Source organism: Triturus cristatus, chromosome 7 (genome assembly GCF_964204655.1).
Source record: "Triturus cristatus chromosome 7, aTriCri1.1, whole genome shotgun sequence".
NCBI lineage: Eukaryota > Metazoa > Chordata > Amphibia > Caudata > Salamandridae > Triturus > Triturus cristatus.
This window is the reverse complement of record NC_140590.1, coordinates 644,027,516-644,043,242: the sequence shown is the minus strand read 5'-3', so window position 1 is coordinate 644,043,242 and position 15,727 is coordinate 644,027,516. Positions and strand designations below refer to the sequence as shown.

The window sequence follows — 15,727 nt, the reverse complement described above, 5'->3', positions numbered from 1 at the left end:
CTTTCGATTTTTTTACTTGTTTTTTTCAGCAAATTAGGTACACTCCACGGGCCGGGCGGAGCGGAGCACTGCGCCCACCTTTAGTCTTACCCCCATTCAGCGAGCTAGCAGACCCCGCCACCATGTCCCCAAGGTAGAAAACGTGGCTGGGGAGCCTAGAAAATTACTTTGTGGTGACAAGAGAGACAGAAGGGGCAGTAAAAAGGTCGCTACTCTTGCACTATGGAGGTGAGGAGGTGTACCTACTATTCAAGCACCTACCGAATACCGGAGCAGCTGCTGACGACGATGCTGCTGTGACGGCACTAAATGCGCGCTTCAACCTGGATTTCGGCACTAAACGCACGCTTCAACCTGGATTTCGAGCGACTCAAGTAATTTTTTTTACTTTTAAGCTTGTAAGTAATTTTAAAATGAGGGCGGGAGGGAGGCGGGCGGCGCTTAGTGGGGCTACGTAGAGTGTGCGGGTGCGCGTAGATTTGGCCCCACTCCACGATGCTCCGCGTAGCCCCACTATGCCCACTACGCCCAGGGTTAGGCAAGACACCTGTTGGGGGATGTTGCATGATGGTGCGTGTCTGTTGCTGGGCTGCGTCAGCCTCTTCTTCTATTTTTATGTTTATGGATTTATAAAGCGCATCGCTGCCCAAAGCCTTCCCAGCCCGGAGGAGAAGGTGCAGTCAGGGCGAAGAAGTTATCAGGGAAAGAGCCATGTTTTTAGTTTTTTCCTAAATACCAGTTCATATCTTAGCAATCGCATTTCTTTAGGTAAGGAGTTCCACAGACTAAGAGCCAGATGTGCAAAAGATCTTCCTCCCCATCTTGATCTCTTTATTCTTGTCCTTTTCATGAACAGATCTGATGAGGATCTTAGGGATCTACCTGGAACATAAGGAGCTACAAGCTTTCTTATTATGGCCGAGCCTTTGCCGTTCATGGCTTTGTGGGCAATACAAAGCGATTTAAATTTGACCCTGGCATGGATCAGGAGCCTGTGCAAAATATTTAGCGCGACTTTCACTGAGTTTTGTCTGGGGATGCCTAGTAGTAAACTGGCTGCGGCATTCTGACCCAGCTGTAATCTGTTCACTGCATATTTGGGGGAGCCAAGATAGAGGGAGTTACCGTAGTCCAGCCGTGAAATCACCATGGCCTGAACCACAGTACTACGGGTTTGTTCAGGGATAAGAGGTAAGATCTTCCGGATCATGCGGAGTATTCCAAAACATGTGCCTGCCAGTTTCTTGGCTTGTGTCTCAATAGAAAGACTGTGGTCTAACCATATGCCCAGATTTTTAACAGAACTTTTTGGGACAGGGGGGTTGCCTAGCTCTGGAGGCTAGCAGATGATGTTTCTAGGAACAGACTTATTTCCCAGGAACATATGTTCTGTTGTTTCTCCATTCAGTTTTAGGCTGCACCTGTTCATCCATTCTGCTACTTCCACCTTGCAGGGGATCAATTTGGTGTGCTTCAATTGTGGGCCCTCTGTCACTGATAGTACCAACTGGGTATCATCTGTGTATGATACAATACATAACCCAAATTCCTGTGCTATCTTTGCCAAAGGTTGCATGTAGAAATTAAATAATGTGGGACTCAGGGCGGATCCCTGTGGCACTCCGCATGATATTTGTAGGATATGTGAGAGGTGCTCACCTTCCATTATCTGGAAGGATCTATCTTCTAGGAATGAGGACAGCCATTTTAGCGCAATGTCTGTAATGCCCGCCTCCTTTAACCTGAGGATCATAGTGTTGTGATCAACTGTTTCAAAGGCTGCACCATGATCAAGAAGCAAGATTGCAGGTACACACCCCTGATTTAGGATTCCCTTGAGTTCCTCCATGACCACCAACAGGGCGGACTCTGTACTATGTTGTGGTCCGAAACCCATTTGGGTGTGGTGTGCTCCTCATTTTCTTCCACAAATTGGGATAAGGTCTGATTGACATGCTTTTCTGCTATTTTACCTAACAGGTAGAAGTGAGATAAGTCAATAATTCCCCGGATCTAATAGATCTAGGTGCGGTTTCTTCAACAGTGGTCGAACTATGCCGTGTTTCCAGGTTTGGGGAATTATCCCTTGTGTGAGAGAGAGCAAGAAGGTCAGATACTGTAGTCATTGTAGCTTTACCTCCCTACAGTAGGATATGTGGCAGAACCAGGTCTTGCGGGGAACCGGTTTTAATATTCTGCAATATCAAGGACATGGCTTCCTCATTAGCCCCATGAAATGATCTAAACTTGGCCCTGTTTCAGTTTCTGGAATACACCGGTACCTGATTGATCAACAGTGTTGTTTGAATCAGTGTTCCCTTGCAGGGAATTATATATCTTTTCCACCTTATTTTTAAAAAAGCATCTCTCTTTGGAGGAAGGTTGATGGGCTGTCTCCTGATCAGTGGAGGTTAAGGAGCGCACAACCTTAAATAGTTCCCTGGAGGAGTTGGGGGCTGAATTGATTTTGTCCTCAAAGTACTTGGCTTGGGCTTGTATGATCTCATTGTGGCATTGTATAATGGCCAATTTATATTGACTTTTGGTGGTGGGGTCATGGTTTTTCCTCCATTGTCTTTCGATTTTTTTACTTGTTTTTTTCAGCAAATTAGGTTTGTATTAAATTAAGCCGCCTTTTTCCTGGCTGGGTGAATTCTTGGCCTGACTTTCTGAGTGCACTGTTCTGCTACTCGGTTGACCAATTCGGCCCATATCTTATCTGCGTCCTCTGGATTATCTGTAAGGCTCCGGGCCTTGGCTTCCAGGGCGCTGACCATGCCAGCTGGTATGATTCTTGGCCATTTACTACCAGCCTTGAAGGATTTACTGCATGTTTGTAGAGAATGGGGGCTGTCTAAAGTGAACGGTATAAAATAGTGATCTGACCACAGAACTGACAAGGGAGACCCTACTTTTAATTTGGGATCATTGGAGAAGATTGTATCCAGTAAGTGCCCTTTTTCATGCGTGCCCGAACTTGCAAGTAACCCTGGTTATAGTTTGCGTAGTAGCACTATTATTATTATTATTATTATATTTCTTGGGCGCACAGCTACCCTGATAGGGTTTCCCGGCGCAGTGGGTCTCAAATTAGACTAGGTAATCTAGGCCATTTGCTGAATGAAGAGCCATGTCTTAATATCACGGCGGAATTTTAAATAGGAGGATTCCAACTTCACATGATTAGGAAGGGAATTCCAGAGTTTTGGACCAAGGTATGAAAAAGAGCGTCCGCACATTCTCGTCAATTTAAACCTGGGAAGTATTAAATTACCCTGGGTAGAGGAACGCAGAGCGCGAAGTGGTGTATAAGGACAGATAAGTTCTCTCAAGTATACTGGAGCTGCACCTTGTTTAATTTTAAAAATATGGCATAGCGCCTTGAATTTAATACGGTTATTGACGCTCAGCCAATGAAGATCTTGTAAAGAAGGAGTAACTGAGTCTCGTCGTGCGATATGACAAAGAAGGCGTGCAGCAGAATTCTGAACGATTTGCAGTTTCCTGACAGGTTCCTTATTGCAGCCCAAGTAGAGAATATTCCCGTAATCCAATCGAGACGTTATGAGGGACTGAACTACAGTTCTTTGTGTGTCAAAAGGAAGTATCCCGATTATTTTCCGCAGCCATCGTAAAATGGAAAAACAAGTTCCAACTGTATTTACTGCTTGTTGTCTCATAGAGAGTTGGTTGTCGATGATGAAGCCTAAATTGCGGGCTTGGGTGACCGGCTGGGGAAATGTACCCATTTCTTGAGGCCAGTGGGAGTGGTTCCAAAGATGTTTATCTTTCCCCAAAATGATGACCTCCGTTTTATCCCCGTTTAATTTCAGGCAGTTGGTATTCATCCATTTTGAAACTTGGAGTAGGCCATTCCGTAACGAGGATATCGTGTTGTCTTTAGAGGAGGATAATGAAAAAATGATTTGAGTATCATCTGCATAGGAGTACAGGGTGAGTCCTGCGTCCTCAACGATGGTAGCAAGGGGACGCACATAGATATTAAAAAGTAATGGACTCAACGTCGAACCCTGGGGAACTCCATATGCAGAAACTCGAGAGGTGGAACAAACCCCAGAAGAAAAGACCTGAAATGAACGGTCACTCAAAAAAGAGGACAGCCAGAGCAGAGCTGAACCTTCCACACCTGCCAACTGAAGAGAATTCAGCAAGATAGGGTGAGAAACGGTGTCAAAAGCTGCGCTCAGATCTAGTAAAATGAGCGCCATGGTCTCACCCCGATCTAAACATTGCCGCAATTTTTCAGTTACTCCCAAGAGGGTGGTTTCAGTAGAGTGGTGTATCTACACGTAGATACATGAAGTACACTTTGAACTATGTAGCCCTTAGCACTGTGTGCTTGTCTGCTCCGAGCAATAATTGCAAACAGCCTCTTGCACAGTGCAAGTTATGATAAAATAAGAATCTCTGTCTTTATATGCTAAAATGCATATAGTCATTTCACATAAGTGAAAATGATAAATTAGCAAGCAGTGAGAGAGGTGATGATTTTGGGATCCTCCCTAACCTAGGGAGAGAACCAAGCAGATGCCTTGAAAACAAAAAGCACATCTTCTTGAACGATTCGGTGGTGGTCCCATCCTCTTAGGACCACCCCAAGCACAGTTATTGGCAAAATACAATCCCAACCAAAGGCCCTGCAAAGCATTATGGGACGAGATTAGCAATGGGCAGTGAATATCATAGTATCCAATACCAAAATAATTCTACAAAGAGCTGCAGTTCAACTAATCGTTACTAGATGTCCCTCACGAGTCAACTACAAAAGCATTGAAATTATTATTACATCAAGCTGCAGTTCCACTAGTCGTTACTAGATGTCCCTCACAAGTCAAATTCAAAAGCTTCATGAAAGGGTTTCAATGGTTTTGCATTTGACTCATGAGGGGCAACTAGTAACGACTAGTGGAACTGCAGCTTGATGTAATAATCATTTCAATGCTTTTGCATTTAACTCCTGAGGGACATCTAGTAACGACTAGTTGAACTGCAGCTCTTTGTAGAATTATTTTGATATTGGACACTATAATATTCACTGCCCACTGCTAATCTCGTCCCATAATGCTTTGCAGGGCCTTTGGTTGGGATTGTATTTTTGTCCATAACTGTGCTTGGGGTGGTCCTAGGAGGAAGAGACCACCACTGAATCGCTCACCAGCAGGATATGCTCTTTGTGTTCAAGACATCTGCATGGTCCTCCCCCTAGGGGACCCCAAAATCATCACCTCGCTCATTGCCTAATATTTTCATTCACAGTTCACTTTTGTGAATTGGTTATATGCTTTTTAGCATGTAAAATTGTTTTATCAAAGCATTTGTGGGTATTGTTGATATTGCTGCTACGCTACGTGTTGTAGCACAGTTTTTGCACTGTGCTATGTGCAGTTTGTGTAGTGTCTAGTAGTGCAAACTACGCATGCTCCGTGAGCGAAGCGTAGTACTACGCCCAGGGTTACTTACAAGTTGTTTAAGTTGCATGGCTTTCATATCTTGAGTAAATCAATTCGAGGAGGTGTTACCAAGTTCATCTAAGTGTAGGTTAAAATCCCCAAGTATGGTCGTGGATGCTTTACTAGCTATAGTTGTTGCCAACATGTCAAGGAAATCCTCTAGGAAGGTGTTACAGGAACCATGGGGCCTGTGGAGGAGTGTGCCTGAGAAGGTAAAATTGGGGGATAGTTTAATACTGAATTTTTTTGTATCACAATTGTTGATGGTCAGGGGTGTTGTCATACTACAGTATTAGTCTTTGTATATGACTGCCACCCCCCTCCTATCTTTTCCACCCTATCTTGCCTTCTAATCGTATATCCTGAAGGGAGTGCTAGAACTAGGACAGGTGTGGAGCAAACTTTCAGCCAGATCTCTGTAACAAATAGAATTTCAAGCCCCTCATCATCAATTAGTAGCCTAGTTTCTGTCTTGTGTGCAGGAAGAGATCGACTATTAATATGTCTCATTTTCCACTGTGCCTTCATTACAGGCCTATCAGCTGGTGCATTTTTGTCTGTGTTCCCTATGCTTACCATGGTCTGGCAGTAGGGACAGACGATCTTCTTGCCAATTAAGCTAACTGCCGAGAATACATGAGCACACTGGGGAGAAACTATAGGCCTCCAAAGTAAAAGCTAATTTGCATTGTATTTAATTGACCGGGGCGGTCCTGGCGACAAATGGAAAGGGTTCCTGGCCCTTGCCCTTGTCCGGACGTGGACGGGTTTGCCTGTGGCGCACCAGCGGCGCGCCCACTGCGTGCATCTGCACTGCAGGCCCCATAAGTAGGAGTTTCCGGAAAACAACGAGAGCGCTGACCTGTACCCTCTAGCTACACGAGGGCAAGTCCTATCTATGGTTTTCCCTCTCCTGCCCTGCCCAGCCCAGGCCAACTGTTCAGCTGCTCGGCATGGGTTCAGGTCTCCTACCCCCAAGTCTTAAAGGATGCAGTGAGTATTAAAATACAAAGCATCAAATTCAATTTTAAAACAGTTCAGTGCAAAATTAAAAGTGTCTCTGCATACAATCTTTAAATCGCTTAAAATACTTGACTTAACCCAGTACTACTGACCCTCTGTCAGTTTCTCCTGTTGCCTGTGTGCGCACTGGTTTTCTCTGTAGTCTTTGTATTTTCCTCTCTTTTCTTTCTTTTTCTCTCTGATGTTATTTATTTATTTAATGTATCCTGTCCTGTGCTCTTCTGCCCGTTTCTTCCCCCTTTTCCTGTTTTATTTAGTATTTCTTTCTAATTTTTTTCTTTCTTCCTGTCTGTGTTGCAGGGGGCTCAGCTGTCTTCCCTTTTTTTTCCCACTTATTATTTATTTTTTCATGTGGGGCTGGATCGCATGGACCATGTGCTGTGTCTGAAGGCCTTGTACTCGTCTTCTGAGCAGACGCGCGTGTTCCGCGCTTACCCTGATGCCCCTGGAGGGCGGGGCCGGGGCGGTGCTGTCGTCAGGCTGTGCAGTGCCGGTTCACTTTGCGGGCCTGAGCAGATGCGGGCCGCCACCTAGCGCCAATGCTGGTTGCTTCGTTCAGGGGCTGGGCGTCACCTTTCTCATCGCCAGTGTAGCAACCAACGCCTTAGGCCACACACAGTTATCTGCAGTGCTAATAAATACACAGGACTACGCAGTATTAGGTAGTGGGTGGAGTGACCCCGAGTGGACATCCCCCAATTTATTTATAACCTCGGGCCAGGCCTGGCCCGCAGGGGCGTAACACAGGCCCCCGCAGCCCCCGCGGTGCGGGGGAGCCCCCAAGCTCCAGGGGGCCCCCTCAGCCGAGTACTCCGGACAGACGCAGGCAGCTTGCAGTATTATTACAACCCTTCCTATTTGAATGTGCACAATGTAAAATGAAAATATTCAACCTTGAAATGCAGCCCTACTGAAAGAAAAAAATAACCTCAGCAATGAGGCCCCTTCGAAAACACAGCAGTTGTTGCGTTGCTGACAGCAGCCTGCAGAAGCAGGAGGGCGGTTTGTCCAGGGCATGACCTCTGAGGCGGAGGCACGATAGACCACGTGCACGAAATGTTAACCCCTCTCAGCATTGTCTCTGCATGCGTGCTGGGAGTCTAACCTGACTAGAGAAAAAGAGCAGGCAATTCCAAAGAGGGACAGAAAGTCTCTCTCTTTGCCTGTAGCCTGTCTGAATCTTTCCGACACACAGGAAATGGAACTGAATCTTTCCCCAGACATGACACCCTCTTTAAAACTGTGGTGTGGGTAAGTTTTGCATTTCTTTCACTTATGCACTCTAGCAGAAAGGGAACCACTGGACAACTTTCATGATATATTGCAACGAGCAATAAATACAACAAAAGAAATGCTTGAAATGCATAGTTAGTCCTGCAGGTACGATGCCAGAAATCCTTGCGTGTTACAGTTTGGAGCGCTAATGTACATTTTAAAAACAACACTTCAGAATTGTTGCTTGCACACTTATAAATGGTGCCAGTGGGCCCTATTATGTGTAACACAAACAACCACTCAAACTTTTAATCCAATCGCACTTTCAATTTCTTTTTTACCACAAAAATCGTGCCTGTAAACATCAGTTCATGTAAGGTACTGTTATGTGAAATCAAGGACAGCTCCAAAGCCTGCTACATGACCTAATGCCCCCTGGTAGATTTGCATACCTGTCCCTGCTAGAAGTATGTACATATTTTGTGAGGGAGTCTTGAAATGATGATTGCTTCGTAAAATCGTAAATCCGGTATTTGTAAAGTACAAACTACCCACCCCTACAGGTCTCAAGGCGCTGGGGGCTGTCGTGGAAATTAAGGGAGCTATTGCCCAGAGTCACATGGTGCTGAGCTCAACTGCCGCCGGAGCCGGGGATAGAACCGTGACCCCTGTGCTCCGAAATCAGCTGCCCAGGCCGCTGCGCCACACCCCTCCCTCTCCTCTTCCTGTCCCTCTATTTTGTAAATGATAGTGAGGTTTGCACAGTTGTCATCTACGGTATTTGTTTTGTAAAGGTGAGTTTCAGCACCTGAAAACACGGCGATAGTGTGCTCTACAAATGTGCATGATATATCATTTACTTCCAGTGACCTACCTGTTTTAAGAGCTGCTGCCCAGTGCCCATGCTGCTCATGTTTTTTGCAAAGTTTTTCACTCATCTCCTACCATTCTCTACCTATATTGTGAAGGAGCGTTCTCCTGCTACTTCATATAACTATGTGAAGGACACTTGCACAACTCCTTTCTGTGATGCACCATGTTGTGGGAGAGATGCCTGCCCAACTAATTTCCATGGATCAGCTGCTTTTCCTAAGAGTTATTTTTAGGGTCCAGCCTGCAAGAGCATGTGCCTCGCTCACGAGACACTCTTGTATAGAGAAAAGGGCTTGGAGCCTGCCAGTTTCTTACCATTTGTCGGCCTGCGTGGCACTCTTCTTTACCGCTCAGTAATTCGTCACTGCATGCCTAACATAATTTCTGTTAATCTGTGTGGAGCGGGGACCAAGCACTGATTGATTCAACTTAATCAGTGTCCGTCCGCTGCTCCTGACGTGATTGAGGTACTATTTTGTTCTTTTTAACTTTTAGTGCCCTACAAACAGACGGCGTATGACTGGCAAAAACATACCCAGCAGGACAAATAAAATTGCAAAAGTTTAATTTCTATAGTTAACTGTATTTTATTTTAGCAAGTCTTCTTTTCTCACTTTGCACTCATGTTTTATACTATTTTTGATCATGGGCGTTATTCTAAAAAAATTTGGATTATTTTATTGCAAAGCGACATCCTTTCTTTCTTATGTGAAATTTCTGAAACAATGCTTTAACCCATAATCATGCAGTACACCCAAAACCACCACTCTCAAATCCGCCCCACTCAATTCAATCCACACCAGACCAATCCAATCCAACCCACTCCAATCCAAATCACTTTCCCCAATCCAAACCCCTCACCCCAATCAAATCCACTCCAAACCTCTACACTCCAGTCCTCCCAACCCGTCCCACTCTAACCTGCCCCACTCCAATCCTTCCAACCCGTCCCACTCTAACCTGCCCCACTCCAATTCAAAACAATCTGCCCCTCTCCAATTTGCTCACTCCAAACTGCCCCAATCCAATCCAAAACAGTCTCCTTCATTTCAATCTGCCCCACTCCAATCCAAAACAATCTGCCCTACTCCAAAACAATCTTCCCCACTCCGATCCATCCCACACCAATCCTAAACAATATACCCTATTCCAATCTGCCCCACTCCAATCTAAAACAATCTGCCCCAATCCAAAACAGTTTGCCCCACTCCAATCCAAAACAATCTGCCCCACTCCAATCCAAAATAATGTGCCTCACTTCCATCCAAACAATCTGCCCCACGTCAGTCCAAACAATCTGCCCCACTCCAATCCAAAACAATCTACTCGACTTCAATCCAAACAATCTGCCCACTTCAATCCAAACAATATGCCCCTCTCCAATCAAAAACAATCTGCCCTACTTCAATCCATACAAAAACTGCCCCACGTCAGTCCAAACAATTTGCCCCACTCCAATCCAAAACAATCTACCCCACTTCAATCCAAACAATTTGCCCCACTTCGATCCAAACAATTTGCCCCACTCCAATCCAAAACAATCTGCCCAGTCCAATCCACCCACACCAATCCAAAACAATCTGCCTACTCCAATCTTCCCCACTCCAGTCTGCCCCTCTCCAATTCAAAACAGACAGCCCCACTTTAATCCACCCAACTCAAATATAAAACAATTTGCCCACTACAGTCCGCCCACTCTGATCTGCCCTACTATAATTTTCCCCACTCCACTCCAATCTAACTCACCCCAATCCACCTACTCCATCCCAATTCACCACTCTCCAATCCACCACAATCCCCACACTCCAATTCAATCCACCCCACACCAATCCAATCCACCCCAATCCAGCCTAACCCAATCTACCCCAATCCAATCCACCTCATCCCCATCCATTCCATCCCACTCCAATCCAGTCCACTCCAATCCACTCCAGTCCAAAACAATCTGTCCCACTCCAATCCATTCCACTCCAACCTTCCCCAATACAGTCCAAAACAATTTACCCTACTCCAATCTGCCCCACTCCAATCTAAAACAATCTTCCCCACTCCAATCTGCCCCAATCCCAAAAAGATTACCCCACCTGTCTGCCCCACTCCAATCCAAAACAATCTGCCCCACTCCAATTCAAAACAATCCGCCCCACTCCAATCTGCCCCACTCAATCTTAAACAATCTGCCCCACTTCGATTCAAACAATCTGCCCCACTCAATCCACAATAATATGCCCCACTTCAATCCAAGACAATCTGTCCTACTTCAATCAAAAACAATTTGCCCCACTCCAATCCAAAACAATTTGCCCCACTATAATCTGCCTTACTCCACTCTACCCCACTCCAGTCTGCCTCACTCCAATCCAAAAGAGACAGCCCCACCTTATCCACCCTACTCCAATCTGTCCCACTCCAGATCCCTCCACTCCAATCCCCCCACCCCAATACAATCAAATCCACCTCACCCAATCCACCGACACTCCAATGTACCACAATCCAGTCCACCCCACATCAATCCAATCCAGCCCAATCCAATCTACCCAACTCCAATCCAATCCACCTCATCCCAATCCAATCTAGTCCACTCTAATCCACTCCAATCTTCCCCACTCCATTGTGACCCACACCAATGTGCCCCACTCAAATCCAAAACAATCTGCTCACTCCAATCCAAAACAATCTGCCCCACTCCAATTGTATTGTATTGTATGAAATTCTTGTATAGCGCAGCTGTCACCCGACGGGTATCCTGGCGCTCCAATCCAAAACAATCTGCACCACTCCAATCTGCCCCACTCCAATTCAAAAGAATCTGTCCCACTCCAATCCAAAACAATCAGTCCCACTCCAATCCAAAACACTCTGTCCCACTCCAATCTGCCCCACTCCAATCCAAAACAATCTGCACCACTCCAATCTGCCCCCGAACCAATACAAAACAATCCACTCCTCTTCAATTCAAAACAATCTGCCCCACTCCAATACAAAACAATTTGCCCCACCCCAATCAGCCCCACTCCAATCCAAACAATCTGTCCCACTCCAATCAGACCCACTCCAATGTGCCCTACTCTAATCCAAAACAATCTACCCCACTCCAAATTCAAAACATTCCACCCCACTCCAACCCAACCACTATACCCTAATCCAATCCACCCCGCTCCAATCCAATCCATCCCACCGAAATCCAATTTACCCCACTTCAATCTATTCCACCTCTCCCCAATTCAATCCACCTCAATCCAATCCACCCCTCTGTAATCCAATCTAATCCACTCCAATCCACCCCATGTCAAAACAGTCCACCCACTCCAATCCACCCCACTCCACTTAATCCAACCCACTCTATCCCAATCCAATTCAATCCACCCAAATCTACTCCAGTCCAGTCCACCCCACTACCTCAGTCCACTCTACCCTATTCCACCACACCACACTCCACTCTGCACCACTCTTCGGTAGTGCACTCTGACACTGCACTCTACGACACTCTCTGCCACTGAACCAGTGAACTCTACTACCCTCTACTCAACTCTATGACACTCTACTCCCCCTACTCCACTCTACTCCAACAAATCCAGTGTATGGGACTCTACTCCCCCCACTTCACTCTAGGACACCCCTGCCACTTACTTGTAGCCACGCTGGATAGCAGCCACACTGGCGTACAACATGGCAAAACCACATTGCCAAAGCCAATAGCTTTTGGATAGGCAAGACCTATTAGCTTTGCCAGTGCTTGTTATAGTTGCTGTCTATATTGTGCCTTTTTTGTCCTAATCTGAGGAAAGCTTGCACTGCATCTGCCAATGTTTCTATGTTTGAAGAAAACTTGCAAAGGGACTTTTGTGTTTTACCTCTACTGCTTGTGTGAGCGAAGCTTCTAGTCCTGCTGCCTAAGGTATACCTCTTCTCTGTGTGATGAAATCTCACCTTCTAGCCTGTGTTCTCTCTGGTTTGTGTTGCCAAGAAGCCTGCAATGCTGCTATCTGTGCAGTACAATTACTGCATGTGAGTTACGTTTAAAATTCTGTTGCTTCTGTCCCTTGCACCCTATGAGAGAAACCTTATTTGTTGCTTCCTTTTCATTCTGTTGCAAATATTTGTGATTTATTTGCCCTCACACCATTGAGCTATACACTCAACCACAGTGTCATAAGTAATCTGGGTGAGACATATACACTCAACCACAGTGTCATAAGTAATCTGGGTGAGAAACTGACTTGACTGGGCTGAAGGACCACAGTGATGGACTGCAGAGAACAAGTTGCGAGAGAAGAACAAACACAATGCTGTCAAGGAAGAGGCAGGACAACAGGCAAAGATGGGAGGAAATAAATCAAAGTGGGAGAGGAAAGGAAAATGTTGTGACCCCTTGATTCAATGCACCTTTGCAGCTACTACACTATTTCTCTCCTTCCCATTTCAAAATAAGCTTTAGATTGGGCATCTTGGTCTCGAGTCAGTATCGCATAGCACAGCACGGCCTCCCCCATCATGTATATGCAGACTTTCTTCCACACTATAGAATGGGACTGATAGTGCTGTTGAATCTGGGTAACCTGAGAGGAGAGGTGTATGCTGGCTCTCAGTGTCCACATTCTTTTAGATCTGGTGGCATCATTCACAATTAACATCTGTCATAATGGATTTTACAGAGGTGGGTATTCAAGGCAGTCTAAACCAACATTGCTAAGACAGTGCCTTGAATACCTATCCATGATTGAATTTAGAAAAATCTCAGCAGCCTTGGTTTCCCAGTTTTGCTTGCTGTAAGAACTTGGAGTATTGCTTGAGAGTGAAAACCCACCTCAAATAATAATCACAAGCCTTATCAGCATAAAGCACTAGAGTCACTAAATAAACCTATGCTTAACTCTCTGGTAGCTTGCTATGGTAATGTGTATAGTATTTATGCAGTACTCAAACAGTAATAAAGTGAAAACACAACAAAACAAAAATCCCAAGCCAATTTAGGAAAATATAGTACATTTTAATAAACAAGACTATACCAAATCGATACAAATCCAATAAGTAGAACCGGAGATACGAATAAGCATCAATCGTGGGCATCTGATCGTGTTAGACCAGTTCAAAATCAAAAGTTAACGACGACCTTGATGGAGAGTGGGTCAGATGCAGGGACTAGGTTCCTGCCAGTGGAAGGTTTACCTTCTTACTTAGAAAGTTTTATGGGGAAAATGTGGTCTCTGAAGAGTCATCGGTGGGGCAAGCTGGATCTGAAGTGGTGTTTGATGATGGTGGGTTGCTTATGAGCGGAATCACGGTGCGATTGTCGACGAAGGCGGGAAAGCGAGCGGGCGAAGTTTGAAGACCATGCCTCGGAAGGCCTCAAGGTTGATCGGATGCTGTTTCGCATGGATCCTGGTGTAGCCCTCTACGTTCAGACTTAGAAACGTTTCTAGAAGTCATATCTCCTTCAATGGGGCAAACAAGAAAGTCGAGACCGACAGAAGGGGGGTTGGGAGCACACTGCCTCACATCCCAGCACGACTGGCGATTTTACATCAATGACAGAGCTCTGGCTGCGATCCCGGTCTGTCAGTCCTCCAGGCAGACAGCCGGCAGAAAGTTTGAGTCCCACTTCTTGCAGTTTAGGGACAGGAGGAGTAGACTTTAACACCAGCCAAGGGTCTGTGCATAATTAAATTAATTGACTATTGCATGGTCACCATTTGTGAATGCCTTGCACTTGAAAATGAAGCCATTTACCTATGTACGACTACCGGTCTAGCTTCAGATCATGCTGTAGCTTTGAGACTACTACCTTACACGTCGTAAATAATACCCTCCTAATCCCAGATGATGTTACCACTGCCTCCTGATATTTCTGGACCTCGCTGCTTCCTTCAACACACCGATGATACACAGTTTTACAGTGCCTCAAACACTGCCTGCATATCATGCAAAGCTGGATGCCCAGCACCTAGCAGAAGCTCAACCCAACCAAGATAGAATTTCTGTTGTTTGAAAAAGCACCCAAAAGCAGTGTGCAATTTCAAATCTTGCATACTGTACATTTCCCTTACAAATACTTGGGAAAGAATATACGTATAGTGCACAGCCTTAATGTTTCGTCATAGCTGAGGGCCATGTCCCCCTAAAAATATCATTCTGGCTACGGGCCTGAGAGAGCTCCTGATTGTGTCCGGAGGGGGCCCCTCCACGTACGTTGCAGGGGGGCACCCTCAAGTTTCGTTACGCCACTGCTGGCTCGAGGGTGTGGGTGTGGCATTCCCAGCTTCACCATGGGGCACAACAACAGGACCGCTGACCTGTTACAACTACAACTACCCATGTGGAGATAGAGAAGGCTGTTGGACAGCTTGCTGCTGGTAAAGCAACTGCCTCAGATCTTATACCTTCAGTTTTACAAGACTTTCTCATGTTTTTTAGTCCCGGACATGATGTACTTGTTTAATTCTCAAGCCCTGTCACGCTCAGTCCCAACAACATGGGGCAAGTCATTTATAACAGTTGTTCTCAAAAAGAATAAAGACCCTTCCAGTGCTGGCTCCTATCGCCCTATCTTACCCATTACCTCAGATTTAAAAATGTATTCTAGGATATTAGCTAATCGTCTCGCCTTGATCATTAATGATCTAGCAGGGCCCCTTCTGCATGGATTCATTTCTACACACAACTCGTCATCACATATTAACACAGAGATCTCAGCTCTTAAAGTAGCTAAAAGACTGGGGCAACCTGCCGAGATAGCCCTTTTGTTTGCGGAAAAAGCATTCAATGGGCCTCCTGGTGGTTCCTCTGGTCAGTTATGAATGCAATGGGTCTGAGTAATGGGTTTCTCCAGGGCACCAAGGCACTTTACGCTTCTTTAATTGCAAAAGTTATATATATATGGGCCAGTTATCTAGTAGGCACTAGACAAGGCTGCCCCCCTGTCGCTGCCGTTGTTTGGCTTTTACCTACGCTGTACATTCAGGTTTTGAAGCTCCAATATCCAGTCCCTGCATCTGCATCTGCATACGTTGGAAGTTAAGGTTCTAGCTTGCGCAGGTGACATAGCAATATTGACCTGCTCTCCTGCCTCTGCTTTTTTGTCACTTAAAAGAAGCTGCGGCTGATATTGGATTGATCTCCGGTTACAAATTGAATATCAACAAAAC

At 45.6% G+C, this 15,727-nt stretch overlaps 1 protein-coding gene across 3 annotated transcripts in view; it reads left to right on the top strand.

Annotated features, from left to right (window-relative positions):
• The window catches only part of CACNG5 (calcium voltage-gated channel auxiliary subunit gamma 5), a 417,838-nt gene that overhangs the window by 320,058 nt on the left and 82,053 nt on the right, over positions 1 to 15,727 (top strand). The gene's annotated exons all lie outside the window — the stretch shown is intronic.